Source organism: Silene latifolia, chromosome 8, assembly GCF_048544455.1.
Source record: "Silene latifolia isolate original U9 population chromosome 8, ASM4854445v1, whole genome shotgun sequence".
Taxonomy (NCBI): domain Eukaryota; kingdom Viridiplantae; phylum Streptophyta; class Magnoliopsida; order Caryophyllales; family Caryophyllaceae; genus Silene; species Silene latifolia.
This window is the reverse complement of record NC_133533.1, coordinates 53,845,804-53,867,750: the sequence shown is the minus strand read 5'-3', so window position 1 is coordinate 53,867,750 and position 21,947 is coordinate 53,845,804.

The following is a 21,947-nucleotide window of genomic DNA, read 5'->3' as shown; positions in this document are numbered from 1 at the left end:
TACGGTGTGATAATTATAAAGCTATTTTATGAATGTTCTGTAATATATATATGTTGGACACGGTAGTTTAATTGAATGATATCCAAAAAGGTAATAATTTGATTAATTTGACATGGCTAGTTATAATTTTATGTGTATTAATAACACACGTGTATTCCGTGAAATGGTAGAGATGATGTTCATGAGATGCTTATCTCATTTATTTCATATAATATGTTGCGTTGTGATAGAGTAAAGTGGATTGGAGTAAGTTTCCTTGTCCGAAAGGTTATTTCCGAGTCAGTATTTATGGAATCGTATGTAGTTGTGATGTCTATCGATGTGGTTGTGGTGCCTCGGGTGGTGATCCGGGCTCGATATTTAGTGTTGTGATGCGGGTATTTTCGCACTACGGTGTGGCTGTTGGTGGCGGTGTTGTGATGCCGTCACCGGTTGTGGTGGAGTAGGCGGGATGTTTATGATACGAGTTTTGAAAGTGCATACCGATTATACATAGATTGTTGTTTTGTTTGCTGTTGTTCTCTGTGAGTTTTGGTTGAACATGTAGACAGTTGTCTTGCTTATTGATGTTTTCTTTACCGGGTTAAGTTAAGAATGAGGTAGGGTATGATATGAAATAGAGTTGAATATGTTTCGTTGTTGTCATGGGATAGTGATAATCTGTTGATGGGACACGGTTGTGAGAGGTTGTTACGGTAATTTTGATCTTGTTTTCAGGTGAGACATCGTTAGACATGGTAATGGAAAATGATTCGTGGAACATGTGTTGTAATGATCTGAAAGCGGCAGGTAGTTCATAATCTTTTGATGAGACAGTGAGGGTAGGGTGTTGGGGAAATTAGTGTCATGTTAAGTTGTGTATGAATTTTGCGGTAATGAAAGAAAGAACTTGAGGATCTAGTGTGCGTGTACGTAACGAGTGCGGATCGTGAGTTATGCTTCTGGAAGATAAGTGCTTTACATAGCGAGGTATGCTGGTTTGCAGTGATAATGGAGAGTTAGTATGGTGATTTTGCTACGAGCCTTATGGTATAGGTTAGGGGTGTGCAGATTGATTTGAAGTATGAGAACTGTTGAAGTAAGAGAGCCTTGAGAAATAGGAGTGATTATGGAAATGAGGTTATAGGCAGTTATCTTTGACATAGGGTGGTGATGAGGATAATGAGATAATATAGCTAAGGGTTTAGTATTAGCGAGTTACGAGGACGTAACATTTGTCTTAAGAAGAGTAGGATGCAATAAAAGAGAGTTTCATGGTGGTGCATGCGGTAATATAATTGGAAGTAGAGTGTTAGCGTAGCGTAAAGGAGGGATTTGTTTTGTGGACAATACTTATAAAAGGCCATGGCCGTGCTCGTAGTAGTGTGATGCTTCAGAGTGTGGGAATATTTTATATAATGTTGACAGTTGGAGGATGATGTTATGAGTGTGAGTAAACTTCGAGGACGAAGTTCCTTTTAAGGATGGTGGAATGTAACATTCCGTTTGAGGTCTATGAGTGTCTTGGAATTGGGTTTGATAGTTGATGTTGATAGTTGATGATATTATGGAGCTAGCAGCATTAGAGGATGGTAGTTGATTATGTGTGGAGTTGGTGTCGTGAGAGATATATATGTGGTAGATACGATATAGTGAGTCATGTTGTGGAAGTAAACATAGTTGGTAGAATGGGGGTTAAGAGTTCATGTTCTATGTTCGGTCGAGTTCTCGAGTCCTTAGCTAAGTTGTTGTGTCTTGGTCGAGTCAGTATGGTTGTTTTTATGTATGGGTTGAACTTCGGGGACGAAGTTCCTTTTAAGGAGGGAAGACTGTAATACTCCGTATTTATAAGTCTTGGGGTACTCTATCGAGTAGCCCTTACTCTGTCGAGTAAGGGCAAGTTGCGAAATAAAATAGTTTCTGACCTGTTGGGTACTCGATCGAGTAGCTGGGGTACTCGATCGAGTAGGGGGGTACTCGATCGAGTACCTTGGGTACTCGATCGAGTGTCCGGTTTTACGGGGGAGTTTTCTCGGGTTTTGTTAATTACGCGATTAAGGTATTTAAACCAATTCGTCTTTGTTCTAAATCACTTTTTACAAAACCTAAAACCTGTTTAAGAGAGAAAGCAACTTGTCTTCTTCCTAGTCGCGTTCTTGACAATTCCCGGAGTTCAGACGGTCGGTTTGCATCGTAGTTTGTGTCGTTGGATTCCTTGCGTCGAGGGTAAGCTTTTAATGTAATTTATATAATGTTTTGTTAAGATTAGTGAAACCCTAATATAGGAATTGGGGGTTTTTATGAATAGTAATTGAATAGTAGTATCTATGTGTTGTATGGTAGGGGGAGAGTTCATAGAAGAGGCGTTTTGAGACAGCTGTAGATACCGTCTGCGTGTTGTGCTATCCAGGTAGGATTTCCTACTCAGTATTAGTCCCATAATGGGATATTGGTGATGTGCTGTAGTTAGTTGATTGATATGATGATTGTAATTGTACTTGTGATTTTGATTGTGGTTGTGTTTGTGATGGTTCTCGAGATGCGTTCTCGGCTGAGTGGGGTCGCTTGCGGGAGTGATCTCACGCCCTAGTTTCGCCCTTCGTGGAACCCGCCACGAAAGGGGATGTGCACATTAATGGGACAGGGTTATCGCTCGTACGATGAGCGGGGCTTAGGTGGGAACAGCTGCGGTCCCCCATCGCGAGGTAGTCCAAAGGACGATCGATATTGAGACGATGGGAGTTGGTGGTGTGTGTGTGTGTGTGTGTGACAGTTCATCTGTCTGTTTATCTTATTGTTGATATATGTATTGAATTGTGTGATTAGTGCGACCCGTTTAAATGTTTTAAAAACTGTGGTGATCCATTCGGGGTGGTGAGCGGTTGTTGAGCGGTGTGATATGATGCGTATGGGATAGCCGGGATGAGTCATCACGTGGCGGTTAGAAGTCTTCCGCTTTGTGTCGACGAAGTCTAGTAGCTTTGATAGTTTTAGTTGTAGACCGTATGAGAACCTTGTAATTCCTTTTATTAGTTTTGGTTTGAACATGTAATCACTTAATCTATAATTACTTTAAAAGTACGTTTCTTTATTGTCTTATGATATTCAGTACCTCGGGCAACCGAGATGGTAGTATCCTTATACCTGAGTGGTCCTGGTAAGGCACTTGGAGTATGGGGGTGTTACACGGGGTACCATCAGGTGAAGATTAGAGAGGTGGACATACCGAAGACAGCTTTCACGTCGAGGTATGGCCACTATGAGTACGTGGTGATGGCATTTAGGTTATCTAATGCACCGGCTATGTTTATAGACTTGATGAACATAATCTTCAGACAGTTTTTGGACAAGTTTGTGGTGGTGTTTATCGATGACATCTTAGTCTATTCTAAGACTAAGGAGGAGCATGAGGAGCATCTGAGGATTGTGTTGCAGACTTTAAGGGACCATGAGTTGTATGCTAAGCTATCCAAGTGTGAGTTCTGGTTAGAGAAAGTTGCTTTTCTGGGGCATGTGATCTCTAAGGAGGGAGTAGTTGTGGATCCGGCAAAAATTGCGGCAGTGACAAAGTGGGAAGCACCAAAGAATGTTGCTGAGATCAGGAGTTTCTTGGGTTTAGCTGGATACTACAGACAGTTCGTGAAAGATTTCTCCAAGATAGCTAGACCAATGACAGCTTTGATGAGGAAAGAGAACAGGTTTCGTTGGGATGAGAGTTGTGAGACGGCGTTCCAAACATTAAAGGAGCGTTTGACCACAACTCCTATCTTAGCATTGCCTGAAGGGATCGAGAACTTTGAGATTTATACAGATGCCTCAAAGAATGGGTTGTGATGTGTGTTGATGCAGAACGGTAAGGTGATTGCCTATGCTTCTAGGCAATTGAAGCCGTATGAGGAGAACTACCCTACACATGATCTGGAGTTGGGTGCAGTGGGGTTTTCTCTCAAGATTTGGAGACATTACCTTTATGAGGCGACCTTTAAGGTATTTTCGGATCACAAGAATCTCAAATACATCTTCACTCAAAAGGAGTTGAACATGAGACAGAGGAGGTGGATGGAGCTGATTGGCGATTATGACATGGATATTATCTACCATGAAGGGAAAGCCAATGTTGTTGCAGATGCTTTGAGTAGGAAGAGTGTACACTCCCTGTGTACAGCTCTATCTTTGACGAGGTTGAGAGATGAGGTGGGGAAGTTTGGGATACATATGATGCAGAGAGGGGATGCTTTGTGGGAGATTTGACAGTACAACCTGATCTTTATGATGATATTCGAGGTAAACAGGCTTCAGATCCTAAGATGGTTGAGTGGAAAGCAGAAGTAGAAAAAGGGACAGTGTCCCGATTCTCTATTCATACAGATGGTAGTTTGAGGTTCGATGGTAGGTGGTGTGTCCCTAATGATGAGGAGCTGAAAAAGACAATCATGACAGAGGCACATTGTACACCGTATTCAGTACATCCAGGTGGTGACAAGCAATACAAGGATTTGAAGAACACGTTTTGGTGGCCTGGGATGGAGAAAGAAACAGCTAATTTTGTGGCCCGTTGTTTGACATGCCAGAGAGTTAAAGGGGAACAGCGACGACCACAAGGTAAGATTCAGTCTTTAGAGGTACCTGAGTGGAAGTGGGAATCCATTTCTATGGATTTTATCGTGGGTTTGCCAAAGAGTCAACAGGGTAACAACATGATATGGGTGATAGTGGATCGACTGACCAAGTCAGCTCACTTTGTACCAATGAAAGATACATGGACTAAAGCACAATTAGCTATGGCTTATCGAAAGAATGTGCTAAAGTTACATGGAGTCCCTAAGGACATAGTGTCTGACAGAGATGCGAGATTTATCTCAAGGTTTTGGAAAGAGTTGCAGAAATCTTTGGGAACAACTTTGAAGATGAGTACAGCTTTTCATCCTGCGGCAGACGGTCAGACTAAGAGAAAAGTCAAAACTCTTGAGGATATGTTACGAGCTTGTGTGATGGACTTTGGTGGTATTTGGGAACAGAGGTTGGATTTGATAGAGTTTTCTTACAACAACAGCTATCACACTAGTATTGGCATGGCACCGTTTGAGGCTTTATATGGGAGGAGATGTAGGAGTCCGATTTGTTGGGACGACAGTGCTGAGGCAGTGGTTCTAGGACCATAGATGGTACATGAGATGGTTGAATAGATAAAGATGATCAGGGAACGGATGAGAGCAGCTCAGGATAGGCAAAAGAGTTATGCAGATCTACATCGCCGGGATATAGAGTTTCAGGTTGGAGACAAGGTTCTTCTGAAAGTGTCTCCTATGCGTGGGGTTATGAGATTTGGGAAGAAAGGCAAGCTGAGTCAGAAGTTCATCGGGCCTTATGAGATCTTAGAGCGAGTTGGGGAGGTTGCATATCGTCTGGCTTTACCGGCTGCGTTAGAGAGAGTGCATAATGTGTTTCATGTATCGCAGCTGCGGAAGTATGTGAGTGACCCATCACATGTGTTAGAGGCAGAGAGCTTAGAGCTAGATGAGTCTTTATCATATCTTGAGGTACCTAAGCAGATTCTTGACCGGAAGGTTAGGAAGACTAGGAGTGGTGAGACAGTTTTGCTTAAGATCTTTTGGTCTAACCACGAGACTGAGGAAGCTACATGGGAGGCAGAAGAGGCCATGAGAGAGCGTTACCCTTTCCTTTTTTATCAGGTATGTATGGTTACGGGGACGTAACCTTGTTTCTTTTAGGGGGGTAGGAGATGATCGCAAAGAGTTTTTAAGAGTTTTTATACCCTTTTGTGTTATGTCGGTATAGTTTTTGTCGTTGAGTCGGGTTGAGTTTGGGTTAGTAACATGTTTTATGTTGAGTTTGTTTTGGTTGTTGAGTCGAGAGTGCTGTAGTGTGAGTCTTTGTTTTGTTGTGGTTTGAACTTCGGGGACGAAGTTCTTTTTAAGGAGGGAAGACTGTAATACTACGTATTTATGAGTCTCTGGGTACTCTATCGAGTAGGCTTTACTCTGTCGAGTAAGGGTGAGTTGCAGTTTAAAATAGTTTCTGACCTGTTGGGTACTCGATCGAGTAACGTGGATACTCGATCGAGTAAGGGGGCACTCGATCGAGTACCTTGGCTACTCGATCGAGTAGCCGGCTTACGGGGGATGATTTCTCGGGTTTTGTTAATAATGCGATTAGAGTATATATTACTTCCGTCATTGTTCTTTAAACACTTTTTAAAACCTAATCACTGTGAGAAGAGAAATCAAACTACGTCATTCGCTTTAATCGCATTGTTGGCAAATCCCGGAGCTTGGAAGGTCGGATTTTATCTTTCTTGATACCTTTGTGATCCTTGCGTCGAGGGTAAGACCTACGTACCGTTTTTATAATGTTTCCTTAAAGTTAGTTAAACCCTAATTTGGGAATTTGGGGGTTTTGTTGTTTTGTATGATTGGTAGTGATTATATGTTTGTATGTTAGGAGGAGGATTCGTAGAGGAAGCGTTTTAATATCAGCTGTGAGATCGTCTGATTGTGTTGTGCTTTCCAGGTAGGGTTTTCCTACTCAGTATTAGTCCCATAATGCATTGTTGGTGTTATGTAAATGTTGATTATTATCGTATTGGTTTTATGACGGTTGTTGATTGATTGTTGTTGATGGTTGTGATGGCTTGTCTCTGGTTTTAGAGATGCGTTCTCGGCTGAGTGGAGTCACTTGCGGGAGTGGCTTCACGCCCTAGTTTCGCCCTTCGTGGAACCCGCCACGGAATTTGATGTGCACTTTAATGGGACAAGGTTATCGCTCGGTATGATGAGCGGGGATTTGGTGGGTACGGCTGCGGTCCTCCACTGGCAGGGCTGGTCCAGTGGACAGTCGGTGACGGAGAATGATTGGTGTGGGTGATTGTGTGTGACTGTTTGACCTGTGTTGTTTACTGTATTGTTGATTATATAAATTGTGTGATTAGTACTGACCCTGGTTAATGTTTTAAAAACTGTGGTGATCCATTCGGGAATGGTGAGCAGTTATTGACCAGGTATGAGTCGAGTTACTGGGATAGCTGGGATGTGCCACGATCTGATGATTGAAGTCTTCCGCTGTAGCTAGTAGTTTAATAAACATTTCAGTTAGCTGATTAGACAGTTGGTTTGAAACATGTATTCGTATTTTGGTTTTGGTTTTGAGATTGTAACATTTCGCTAAAGTATTTATATTTAAATGTTGTTTCATTATTGTTTATTTGATTATCATTGCCTCGGGTAATCGAGATGGTAGCATCCTTATACCTGTGTGGTCCTGGTAAGGCACTTGGAGTATGGGGGTGTTACAGATATGCCCAGACGTACCGAGTCCGGAAGCCAACCGGATCCCCTGCCATACGTCGTGTCTCAACCACACGAGACCCTTCGTAACTCAAGCCATTAATGTGCACATCCATGTTGGAGTGGGAAGCTCCAAGAGGCGACTTAAGCGTAAGACGGTCTCCACACACACACAAATATAACCAATACATGAATTATAACCCAACATACCATAATCATCCTCTTAATGATGCAATTAACCACTAAACATGTTATAATGCAAATGCCCTAATTCATGTGAGACTAATTAAAACATAAACAACACCACATTATTGAAACCGAGTGGGATTAACCTACCTTTTAGCATTCTTCACAAGCAAATCCGAAACCACCAAGCATCCATATCATAAAAATGTCTCATCCTACATAATTCCATAACAACTATCACAAAATATCCTTCAACAACTAGTACTACTAATTAACCCTTCATTATTACCCATTAATTACTCCTAATACTAATTAACAACACCCATTAAAAACCCCCAAATTCTAGGGTTTAGTCTTAAAACGAATTATCCAAATTAAAGGAAAAAAGGTAGTATAAGACTCACCAAGTGACAAGGAACAAGAATATGTGAATGAATCTTCCAAAATCTTCACCCTTTGTTGTAGATCTAGGATTTAGAGAAGGTGGGATTGTAGAGAGAGGTGGGAGGGGTTTAGAGAGAAGTAGTTAAGGTTTAGAAATGGGGAAAATCAGAAAATAGGGTATATATATCAAATCCCATCAAAGCAAGCCCACGCGAAACTCAGCAGTTCCCGTGACACTCGGTCGAGTGATATGTTCACTCGGTCGAGTGACACCGCACTCTTTCGAGTGAACCACTCACTTGGCCGAGTGACTGGCGGCAGAACAAATCTCAACCCTACACTGGTCTACTCGGTCGAGTAGACCAATACACTTGGTCGAGTGACTTCCACTCGGCCGAGTGTCGCACCGATAACTATAGAAATTCGGGTTATTACAATCTTCCCTCCTAAAAAGGAACTTTTTCCTCGAAGTTCACCTCGCTCTCTCCTTACCTCAACTCTCCTTAAGTTTCATCACTGACTCTCATGCACTCTCTCGCAACTCACATGTCTATCAACCGTATATGCTCTTTCTAACGTCATACTCATCCCAAGGTTCTTCACTCCATTCTTATTACTTTCTCACATTCCGTACTTTCTCTTTCCTTAATTACCAAATTGTTACATTCACTCCTCCTAAAAGGGAACTTCGTCCTGAAGTTCAACTATCAAACCTCATAGCGTGCTCTCATACGGTCATTACCGAGTTCCTCAAATGACTATGTTCTAGGTTCAACACTCTCTTCTACCCATTGCCAATCCGTTATCAAGCCTCATGTAGTTATAATTTCAATGATCTAATCCCCCCATCTACAAGCCTTCCAAAAGTCAAGCGTCAGGTCAAACCCACAATTTCAATCTAAGTCCTATAAACAACTCCCAATTCATGTTGGTTATATGTAAGCATATCTATCACAGGTATAATTGATTATTACTACGTATCTATATCACGTCAATCCTCATGATTTTACATGTATGCACATCAAAACACCAACTATGTGAATTCTAGGAAACAATCAATTAATGCAAAGTTTCTTGTCATTTAACTCAAAGATGATTAATATTCCCAATTCCGGACATCATGCCACGCATATACCGTGTCAAATCCACCATGTGATCACACACGTGCTTCCATATCCGTTCTCATCCATCATCACCCCTTTCGCTTATACGAAAGACCACAATCACTATCATGCAAAGACCACTATGCGACAAATAACTTGCATGTTTCATCTTACTTTTACACAACAACACAAAATCACGTCGATTAACACATATCCAACAATATTGTCACCTAATTTGTCATCCAATTACTCATGTTAAATCAGGATTTCCACTTAATTGCAACATGCCACTCAAGATGGTCAAACATAAACAATTCATAAGGTCTCATCCATATGGGGTCAACATATTTATCCGAAACAAACCAACCAATATAAATCACGAAAATAATGGTATACACCCCATACTAGGCCGAGTATTGACAAAAAAAGGATCAAAGCAGGTCACTCGGTCGAGTATAGAAGGCCACTCGGCCGAGTAGGCAACCACTCGGTCGAGTGCATGGTACACTCGGTCGAGTGTCACCTGGGGCAGGATGTTTTCATTCTCTAACTCGTTCCCAAGCTTTCCTATTTCATCACTCAATTAGGTACTAACACTAGATCATGATGTACACTGTGGGTGTTTCACTTGACGATTGGGAGGCAACTTCAAAAACAACATCTATACTACCGCTCATAGGACAGAATTTCACCAACTGCTTCACACGTCATGTGTGCATACTTAAATCAAACGATTACGCTATATAACACCAATGATCAAGTACCTCAACAATATGATTGAATCCTCAAAACAATATATGCCACACTCTTACTCTCATGACCGCGAAAACCAAACTTGGTAATACTAAATCCACAACTTTATATCACAAATAGCATTCCCCGAAAACTCGACTTTAAAAGGGCAATCTCGTCTCTTTGTCTCACAAAATAACATCCCCCGAAAAAGGCCGACATCGGCATAATAATATGATCATCACTTACCATATCACACATGTACACTAACTTTATCAAATAGTTTCGCCATACATTTCTTACTACGACCTTTACTAGACATATTCCACCCTCAATTCTCCTTGGTCACCTCAAATTCAACCTAATATCTTCCTATATTCCTATTTCATAAATCTTTGCTATCATCTATCAATTCTCGTCAATCCTTGAATTCAATTTACATATTCTCACAAATATGAACAACCCAAATTATCGCTTTATTCTAACCATAGATACCTCAATTGCTTTCTCACTATTCCACCATTCAATCTCCTTTATTTATCAACTCAAGATTTCCAAGTCATGTTCAACCACAATATCCCTCAACATACAACTCAACCTCACTCACTATGCATAAGTTCAATCAATCAACAAAGGTTCGACCTAGATCACACATCACTCATTATCCTATTGTCCACAAGGCCATCTCATATAATCAACTCACTGACTCACAACTTTGTATGGGCTAACTCATCTTCCTAGTGTTTCCAAATTCCCAACTTGATGTTTATACATAGTTCCACACTTCAACCCTTCACCTGAATCCCCTAAATGCATCGATACCACTAGGCAACGAGGCACACACTCACATACGACGCATTTCCATTCAATGTTCTTTTACCCATAATGCTTACAATACTACTTAACCAGCATTCAAGGTTTAACCCAATAATATTCATTCCATGACTTACCACTCATAACCTTGTACATGTACCTTGTTGGGGCTGGTGTCTTTAACAGTTAGTGCAAGGACTTATAAATCTCTAAAAGGATCAAGGGACATACTTTTGGTATTATTATCAGTTGATCCACGTTTATCAATAACGGTTGGCTTGCTAGATAAGTTTGACGTTATTGTCATACAGATGGCGGTGATCAACTGGTCCCTAAAAGTCACACCTATAGGATACGTTTGAGAGATGTGACAGTATGAAAATACAGTCATGTTGATGCCAATTTTGACTAACCAGTTAGTCCGAGTTATTGACTAGTAAGTAGTAATTAGTCAAACGTGATGTTGAGATATTTTATTTAATACGGATTAAATAAAATGGGCTAAGGCGAATTAAGCAGTTAATTCGTAAATTAAATATAAACGATTATATTTAATTAATGTATATTGAATAAATTATACAATATCGTCTTTGTCGGACATGTATTAATACTTCAACTGACCCGTGTTATTAGTTGATATTTTAATAGCCGATAACCGATGACGATTTATAATAAAAAACCGCGTCATATACATTTTAGCGAGACGAGTCGGATCACGAGTTAAATGAGGAGAAAGTGGAAAGCCCACTCCCTCCTCTAGTGACCCGCGGACCGAGGCAACAAAAGGAGAGCCTTCTCTCCTTTTGAAACCTAATTCATTTTGACAACAAAATTAGGGTTTTGGAGATTATTTTTCTCTGAAACCTAGATCTCACATCTGGTAAAAACTCACATCAAGTTCTCTCAATATTGCAAGGCAATTAGAGAACACATTTCTAGCACAAGGGCATATTCTCAGACGTTCTTGGGTGCAACAATTAGGAGGAGGTCTACTTTGATCTCTCATTGCCGAATTGCACTAGGACCGAAGGTTAATTCTTGTGCTTTATCGTTTTTCATTGTTTTTCGTTTATGACCATATTTCACATGTTAAATTTACGTTATAGTCCTAAATTTAAAGGGTCTTATACGGATATTACCCTACAAGTGGTATCAGAGCGAGGCCACGTAAATTTTCATTGTGATTTTTCATAAAACGATTTTAAAACGATTGTTTTTGTCTCGAAAACCGTGCCGTCACTTGTTTTACACGGCTGTTTTTGTTTCATTTTTGTTTTGTTCTTTTGCATATTGTTATTTTATACGGAGATTATAACAATATGTCAAGTTTTGTCAGATTGTAAATTTGTTTTGATGCGGTTTTGATCAAAATTGAGATGTTTTTGTTTCACAAAAACTGTTTTCACGAGGGTTTCATTTTTTCAGAATGTTTTTGCCCTCGATCGAGCATGTTTCTACTCGATCGAGAGCCCTTCCTTGTTGTTTTTGCTCGATCGAGTAATTGCAGTACTCGATCGACCTCTGTTTAAAACCCCACTGCTCGATCGAGAAGTCCTCGTACTCGATCGAGCAGATTTGCTGATAAAGCCCTCGATCGACCTCCGATCTTGTCGATCGAGTACTTTCGATTAGCATACCTCTCGATCGACTAGCGATTCGATCGATCGAGCCCTTTTGTTCCTCGATCGAGCACTTTTGTCCCCGGATCGAGGGATTTTTGTTCGGCACTTTGAAAATTTATTCTTTTTGTTTTAAATTTTCTTTTGGCCTTAATATGTACTTTATACGGATATTGTACACTCGCTATGATTGTGAAACGGTTCACACACGTACCATTGAGTTATTTTAAAGCGTATTTAAAGTAACGGATTGTAATAGATTAAAATTAAACTGATAGAAGGAGTTTTATCACATGAATTTTAATCTTTAAAAGGTGGTTTGGATAAATTTAACATAATTACGGAATTATGTCACGAATAAATTTGTTTTAGTTGATGCATTTTATTTATCGTTAATTTTGAATGCTTTTGAATGCTTTTATTACGTATTTATTTATTTTACAAACGGTTGTAACTTAGTGTGGCCTTAGTAGAACGTGTTACCGTAATGATGGAACACGGTCTTGGTTGTATTTTGAGATCTCGTATCTCCGTTTTGGATTTTTCACTTGTAATTACAGTTTTTTGTTTGTATTTAGAATGTAAAAAGGTTTATATTTGTAAATTTTAATTGTAATTTTGAGAAGACCAAAGATGGAGATCGGATGCTCACTCCTGCTGCAAGGTCAAAGATGGAATATCAAGACAAGCTTTTCGGGTCCAACGGTGGATTCCAAAGTTGTATTATGTTCTTTTTACTAGGATAGGCCACACTAGGAATTTTATTTACGTATTGCATTCTTTTATTTATTTTTCGTAACGATAATTTGCATCATATTCCGCCTAAAACCAAACCACCTAATTATTGCATGAAAACTGACACATATAGAGGTCACGAGTTAGTTTTCTTTGATATTCTCATGTCACACGATCTATGCTAAGCCATCACCTAAATTAATTCATTCACGCAGACGCTAGTTATTTGTTCACTTAAAATGAATTAAAATTAAGTTGATGGGATCTTCCTCGTATAAACAAAATTGAGAACGGTCTTTATAGGTCAAACTCCAATGAGTCCCTTCTTCGTCGGTAGGCATAATATGACCCCTTCTACGTCGGGTAAGTTGGAACCGATTGACCTATTTTATCTCAACACTATGATCACTCGTACGATCCTGTGATCATGGTGGACTATAGATAGGATTTACAGAAATCTATCGACCAAGAGTTCTTACGGAAGAATTAGCTAAACAGTTGGCTTATCAATTTACGGAAATTGAGTCTTGGGATCACTTGTATCATTCTTGAGGAAGATCAATTATGCAAGTGCTTGAGTCTACACGTTAAAATGAATTTTTAATAGACTTAAATCACCTCGATGAGTTGCTTATTTCGTTTTTGTTTTTCTTTCTTTTTCAGTGTAGAACACGAACTTTTTAAACTGCTTATAACGAAATGGCTGGTCCTACTAACGACCCAATACCAAGTGCCACATTGGACCGTGAGTCCTGGCTTCGGATCTTCATGAATCAGATGAATCAGTCTGCTCGACTGAAGAATGATGGATCAAACTTCGCGGACTGGGAGGCGGCATTACGGAATCTTTGCCGCTGGCGACGGGAAGCTCAAATATCTAATAGAGCCCATCCCGCCAAACCCAGGTCCCACGGCTAGAGCTAATGAGATCGCCAAGTTTAACGATTTCTGTATGGAAGCGGGTGCGATTAAAAACGTACTAATTTTTGCAATGGAACCCAATTTGCAGAAACGCTTCATAGCCCATGGTGCAAACAATATTTTCACCACGCTCACTAAGGAATTCTCGAAAGCACCGAGAATCGTGACCTATGAGCATACCACTCGCTTCTTTGATGCGAGACTCCAGAAGGGCCAACCAGTTAGCCCACACATTCTCAGCATGATTGAGAATGTCGAGAAGCTGGAGACACTTGATTGTAAGATCAGCGAGAACATCGTCATTGACCGCATGCTTCATTCACTCCACGATGGTTTTGCGCTCTTTAGAGCGAATTACTATATGAATGATTTGAAGAAAAGTCCCCATGAACCGCACTCACTTCTCGTGGGAGAAGGACATGAAGTTCGGTGGGAGCATGAAACAGGATGTTCTCGTTGTGTCAAACAAGGGCAAGGGTAAGGGCAAAGCTAAAGCGAGACCTATCGCAGGTAAACCGAAGTTCAAGAAGTCGGGTTCAGGTAAGAGTGGTCCTGGTGAGTCGAGCAACTCATCAGGTGCGACAAAGAGCAAGGATGGTAACATGGAGTGTCACCATTGCCACAAGACCCAGGCATTGGAGGCGTACATGTCCCGTATACCATGAGGACATAAAGGCAGGTCGCGTTAAACCCGTTGGTATGTTTTCTTCCTCTTCTACTTTTATTCATATGATTGAGATTAACCACGCAAGTTACGGAACTTGGGTACTAGATACTGGTTGTGGTTCTCATCTGTGTAATCATGTGCCGGGGCTCCGAAACATCGAACCCCTCGTAAAGGGTGAGGTGGACTGCGTGTCGGGAATGGAGCACGAGTGGTCTGCCCGTCTCGAGGGGAACATATGTGATCCAGCTTCCTAGCGGATTTGAGTTATTTTTATATAACTTTGCTATTATGTACCAGTCTTTCGAAAAACATTATTTCGGTTTACGCACTTGACAAACTTGGTTTTTCATTTGTAATAGAGAATAATACTTGCATTTTCTCATTACACGATATGATTTATGGCAAGGCGGTCTCCATGAACGGAATTTATGTTTTAGATCGGACCACCGAAATATTACACGTAATGAATAAAAGGTTAAAGGTTGGTGACAATGATCAAACGTATCTATGGCACTGCCGTATGGGACACATTAATGAGAAACGCGTAAAATGGCTCATCAAAAATGGAGCTATCTCGGCCTTTGATTTTCAATCATTTGGCACGTGTGAATCATGTCTCATCGGTAAGATGACTCGTATTTCCTTCAAAAGTGTTGGAATGCGCGGCTGACGACCTATTAGGACTCATACACACGGATGTATGTGGACCTATGTCAATCACCGCACGAGAAGGCTATAGGTATTTCATCACTTTCACGGACGATTTAAGTAGATATGGCTATGTCTACTTAATGAAGCACAAAAGTGAATCCTTTGAGAAATTCAAAGAATACCGAACAGGGTACAGAACCTCATGGGCGTAAAGATTAAAACAACTGCGTTCGGATCGTGGTGGCGAGTATCTTTCTCACGAGTTTGATCAACACCTTAAGGACTTTGTGGGATTGCCTTACGCTTAACTCCACCGAACACCTCGGTTGAATGGTGTGTCCGAACGGAGAAATCGAACTCTACTTGATATGGTTCGATCCATGATGAGTCACACGGTATTACCGATTCATTATGGGGTTATGCTCTTCATCACCGCTCTAATACTTAACCGAAGTCCGTCTAAAGCTCATGACAAGACTCCATATGAACTATGGAAGGGAACGGTCCCTAACTTGTCCTTTATACGGGTTTGGGGCTGCGAGGCTTATGTCAAGTGGAGACACGAGGATAAGCTCGGCCCGCGATCGGTCAAGACATACTTTATAGGTTATCCTAAAGGAACACTTGGTCATTACTTCTATTCGCCAACCGAACAACGTGTTTTTGTTGCGGCTAGTGCGACATTCTTAGAGAAGGAATTTCTCGAGAATGCAAAGAGTGATAGAACCTTCGAGCTATTGGAGGTTCCCAGGAACCAAATACCGAGCAACCATTGGAGGAACCAATTCCTTCAATCCCGGCTGCGGTTAATATTCCCGAGGAACCTAGGAGGTCGGGAAGAGTCTCTATTCCTCCCACGGATACATTGGTATGGTCGAGGAACATGACATAGATGACATTCTACTCTTAACGAGTAGTGAACCCGCAACCTATAAAGGTGCCATGACTAGTTCTGACTCAAAGCTATGGCTTGAGGCCATGCAATCCGAGATGGACTCCATGTATGAGAACAACGTGTGGGATCTTGTTGACTTACCTGCTAAGTTTCGTCCCCTTCAATGCAAATGGCTTTACAAGATAAAGCATTCTGTGGAAGGTCAACAAGATATCTATAAAGCACGACTAGTTGCTAAAGGTTTCACCCAAGTGCCAGGTTTGCACTATGATGAGATCTTTGCACCCGTAGTCATGCTGCGTTCCATTCGGATTATCTTAGCGATCGCCGCTTTTCATGACTATGAAATTTGGCAAATGGATGTGAAAACCGCCTTCTTAAACGGTTTTTTGTAGGAAGAGTTGTACATGGTACAACCCGAAGGTTTCATTGATCCAGAAAATCCTATGAAAGTGTGCAAGCTTAAGCGTTCCATTTATGGACTTAAGCAAGCATCTCGGAGTTGGAATCATCTCTTCGACCAAGTGATAAAAGAAAATGGATTCATTCGATCGGTCGAGGAACCATGTCTGTATATCAAGTCGAGTGGGAACAAGATTGTCTTTCTAATATTGTATGTTGACGACATACTCCTGATTGGGAATGACATACCTCTCTTAACTTCGGTGAAAGTATGGTTGAAAAACCATTTCCAGATGAAAGATCTGGGTGAGGCACAAAGAATTATGGGCATCCGTATCTATCGAGATAGATCACGACGGATGTTATCTCTCAGTCAGGAGTCTTACATAGACAAAGTCCTAGAGAGATTCAGCATGACTAACTCCAAGAAGGGTTTTCTTCCTATGGCTCCAGGGGTGCATTTGAGCAAGTCTCAGGCACCATAGACACCGGAAGAGAAAGAGCGCATGACACGGATTCCTTATGCCTCGGCTATAGGATCAATCATGTATGCCATGATATGCACACGTCCGGACGTGGCATATGCATTGAGTATGACAAGTCGATTCCAACAAAGATCCGGTGAATCACATTGGGTCGGTGTCAAGAACATTCTTAAGTACCTACGGAGGACTAAAGATTGGGCATTGACTTATGGAGGCCCTCAAAAGCTATGCGCAACCCGGTTCGCAGATGCTAGCTTCCAAACGGATCGAGATGACTCGAAATCTCGGTCGGATTCGTTTTTACTCTTAATGGCGCTCGAGTCACCGGAAGAGTTCCAAACAAACTGTTATAAAGAGATTCTACGACCGAGTCCGAGTACTATGCCGCGTCTGAAGCTACAAAGGAAGCGATATGGATGCGTCAATTCTTACATGGACTATCTGTAGTGCCTAGTTCGAATGACCCGATCACCATCTATTGCGACAATAGTGGTGCCATCTTCCAAGCTAAGGAGCCAAAGTCTAGCAACAAGTCTAGACATGTACAACGGAAAGCTCATCTAATCCGAGATTACGTGGAGCAAAAGGAAGTAGGGATAGAAAAGATTGCTACAGATGATAACATAGCAGATCCTCTCACTAAACCATTACGACAAGATAAGCATGAAGGACACGTTAATTCCATGGGAATTAAACGTGTTCCTAAGTTGTAGTACTCTTTTATGGATTAGATTCATTCCCTTATGTATTCTATACGACATCATCGTTTTGATATTTATATATTTTGTTTTTCATGTGGAATTTGTACGACAATTTTGAACACCACAAAGTGAACTGAACGAACATTATATTTTTGGTCCTTAATTGCCCATATGAGCTGATAACTCTGGCAATTATTTTGTGACGTTGGTTGATGGTGGGTTCAACAAGCCATAAGTCAAACGGTTGACTGACCAATCACAGAGGCGAGTTATACGGATATCTCGTAGGACACAATTGTGACATCGACATGGAGTCCTAAATGTTTTATAACATTCGGTGCCCGGTCGTGGATAGGACCTCCATGGTGATCCTAAGAGTCGATTCTTTTGACTATCGACTGTCTCTTGAGACTAAGGCATTTTGGGTGACTTTGGTTTCTTTCTCACGGTCATCCGTAAAGGGGGCCAAGTAGATTTTTTCTTGGTCATTTCATGTTGTGCTTAGATCGGAAGGAGTCGAGTTGAAGGAAATATTCAGCCTTTATCGGTACTCGATATTTCTCGGGGCCACTCGAGGAGTCAGAATCGAAATGCATGACCATGCTCGGATACGGATTCGTTTTATCGCTTAAGTTACTCTCTAGTCTGGGAAACCACTCTTGATACAGATCGATTGTAAAATACGACCTTTGCGGATCCGGATCTGCAAATTGTTTTACATTGAGTGGGAGAAATTTTAAATGAATATGAGAATCGGTTATCGCACATACACTTGTACGGACAAGTGGGAGTTTGTTGGAGCTGTGTCCTCCAGTTAGTGCGGATAACGTCATTGCACATACACTTGTACGGACAAGTGGGAGCTTGTTAATGGTGTCCTTAACAATTAGTGCAAGGACTTATAAATCTCTAAAAGGATCAAAGGGCATACTTTTGGTATTATTATCAGTTGATCCACGTTTATCAATAACGGTTGGCTTGCTAGATAAGTTTGACGTTATTGTCATACAGATGGCGGTGATCAACTGGTCCCTAAAAGTCACACCTATAGGATACGTTTGAGAGATGTGACAGTATGAAAATACAGTCATGTTGATGCCAATTTTGACTAACCAGTTAGTCCGAGTTATTGACTAGTAAGTAGTAATTAGTCAAACGTGATGTTGAGATATTTTATTTAATACGGATTAAATAAAATGGGCTAAGGCGAATTAAGCAGTTAATTCGTAAATTAAATATAAACGATTATATTTAATTAATGTATATTGAATAAATTATACAATATCGTCTTTGTCGGACATGTATTAATACTTCAACTGACCCGTGTTATTAGTTGATATTTTAATAGCCGATAACCGATGACGATTTATAATAAAAAACCGCGTCATATACATTTTAGCGAGACGAGTCGGATCACGAGTTAAATGAGGAGAAAGTGGAAAGCCCACTCCCTCCTCTAGTGACCCGCGGACCGAGGCAACAAAAGGAGAGCCTTCTCTCCTTTTGAAACCTAATTCATTTTGACAACAAAATTAGGGTTTTGGAGATTATCTTTCTCTGAAACCTAGATCTCACATCTGGTAAAAACTCACATCAAGTTCTCTCAATATTGCAAGGCAATTAGAGAACACATTTCTAGCACAAGGGCATATTCTCAGACGTTCTTGGGTGCAACAATTAGGAGGAGGTCTACTTTGATCTCTCATTGCCGAATTGCACTAGGACCGAAGGTTAATTCTTGTGCTTTATCGTTTTTCATTGTTTTTCGTTTATGACCATATTTCACATGTTAAATTTACCTTATAGTCCTAAATTTAAAGGGTCTTATACGGATATTACCCTACATACCTCTCTACTTGGCTCAAATCCACATTACTTACTCAATTTTACCTCAGTTCCAGTAAAACACTTGTTTCCCATTTAGAAACCTCAAGATGTCACACTCACTCATCGCACATTATTAGCATTTTGCTCCTTATCCTAATGAGCTCGCCGATTCACTCCTGTCTCACATCCCCTCAATCAGAAGTCTATACGTCCTCACTCATCAAAATCATACAATCTGTAAGGTAAACTAAGCATTGATCCATATATAAAGCAAAACAACACATTATTAACAAAGTCGTAAGCTTGCGGCACAATAAAACTGAGTATTAAGCACAAAATCAAAATTTGGGCATCAACACTATAAATTTCAAAATTTTGAGACAAGATTTCTAATTTAAGACCACACACAACACCATTAACAAATATTGAAGCACTATGAGACAATTAAGTCATGTTTTAAATACAAGGATGCAAATTTCGACATGTACATAAAAATTTCGAAATTTTGGGGTGAAATTTTAATACAAGGTCTGAGATGTAAGGTAAGATTTAACATCACTAACAAAGATTAGGGTTTCTTAACACCATTAAATCAAGCTTTACACATGAAAACCCCAAAGTTTGGGCAAAAATTGAAGGCAAAGTTATCGATGTAAGACAACACATAGTATTATTAACAAAATTGAAGTCTTATTACTCATTCAAGTTAAGAAAACTTTAAAACAAAGTCGTAAACTTTTAAGGTCATGCCTAACATCATTAACAACGTGTGAATCTTTATGACATAACTAGATAAGGAATGGGGTACAAAATGCAAGACTCCCAGATTATTGCAACACAATACTATATTAACGAGGACTAAGCACCAAGAGATACTTATGCCACATTTGAGAGAAAAATCAAAATTATTCTTTTTGAGTTGAAATTTCAAAAGATTTTGGGCAATATTTTGAAAATTAAATCTTGATTCAAAATGATACATGCCGTTACTACCAAGGATGGTAGCCTCCTTTGTTGATTAAACTAAGTTTCAAACGCGAACAAAACAAAGTTTAAGAATAAACCTTAAAGTTTCAAAGTTTTCAAGACAAAATTTGAAATGTACGACAAAATTAGCAATAACAACTAAACTTTGGTCCTTGCTAAACCATTAACCAAGCAATAAATGCAAAATCAAATTATCGACTCAAGAACATATACTTTCGAGTTCATTAAAAAATTTGGGCAAAATTCAACATGAAAACTTCATATTTCACATCACAAATGACGAAAAAGGTGATTAATGTCATTAATTAACAAAACATGGAATTAATTGACAAATTTGAAGGGAATAACGTAGATTTAAGCACAATCAAATTGGAAAGATATGGGGAAGAAAAACGTCACTCACATGGTGAAACTAGTCAAATTCAGGGACTAAAATAGAGTAAAACTTGAGTTCAAGCAACAAACAATCAACAATGATAGGTTCGTAGTTGTCATTATTAAAAGTATTAAACTCCAGAGCATCAAATACCATATTTCTATATGGGTTATCATTTTGTTTGGTTTGAGGTTGCTCGGTAATTGGAGAATATGGTTCTCCATGACAAATCCAATTATAATAATTTGGAGAAAACTCATTTGTATAAAGATGTTCTTCTAGTTGAATGTAATGAAAATATTTCAAATTAGTACAAGGACACCTAAGTTTATTTTCTACCAAATCATATCCATCTTGTTGTTTAGCAAACTCAATAAACTCAAGAACCCCCTTTACAAATCTACTGGTGGGATGTTTTCTCTTATCTACCCTATCTTCGTACATCCATTTGCATTCCGATCTCTTCATTTTAATCTAAAAAATATTCCAAACAACAATTTTTAACAATATAACTCATACAACATTATTATACTTCTTAGTCTACAATCATATACTAAAAAATATTCCAAACAAGACTAACAATTGAATAAACTTATATCATACTAACATTATACTAATTTACCACCTTCAACAATATTAACATTCCACAATACAAATTATGCTAACATTATACTAATATGATAAATTCAATAATACTAACATTACACTAACATTATACTAATTTGATAAATTCAACAATACTAGCATTAGACTAACTTAGTAAATTAAACAATACTAACATTAACAAATATTAGACTAACTTTAATTATACACTCCAAACACTATACAATACTAAAACTATACTAATTGTTTTCAATCAAGTATAATAACAATATCCCAAAAAAAATAATATATATATATATATATATATATATATATATATATATATATATATATATATATATATATAATAACAATATCAAAATCACCAATACATTGTCAATTACTAATTCAATTAATATTAACAATTCCACAAAAGCCCCCAATTCATATTCAACCTAATTATCAATTTACACAAACCCTAACTAATTAAAAATTAAAAATAATGTAAGCATCACATAAGTGTACATAAACATCATAATAACATTAAACCAAGTGGTGTTAGTCCAGTGGTAGCCGGGTTAAACCTTGAAGCTTGCAG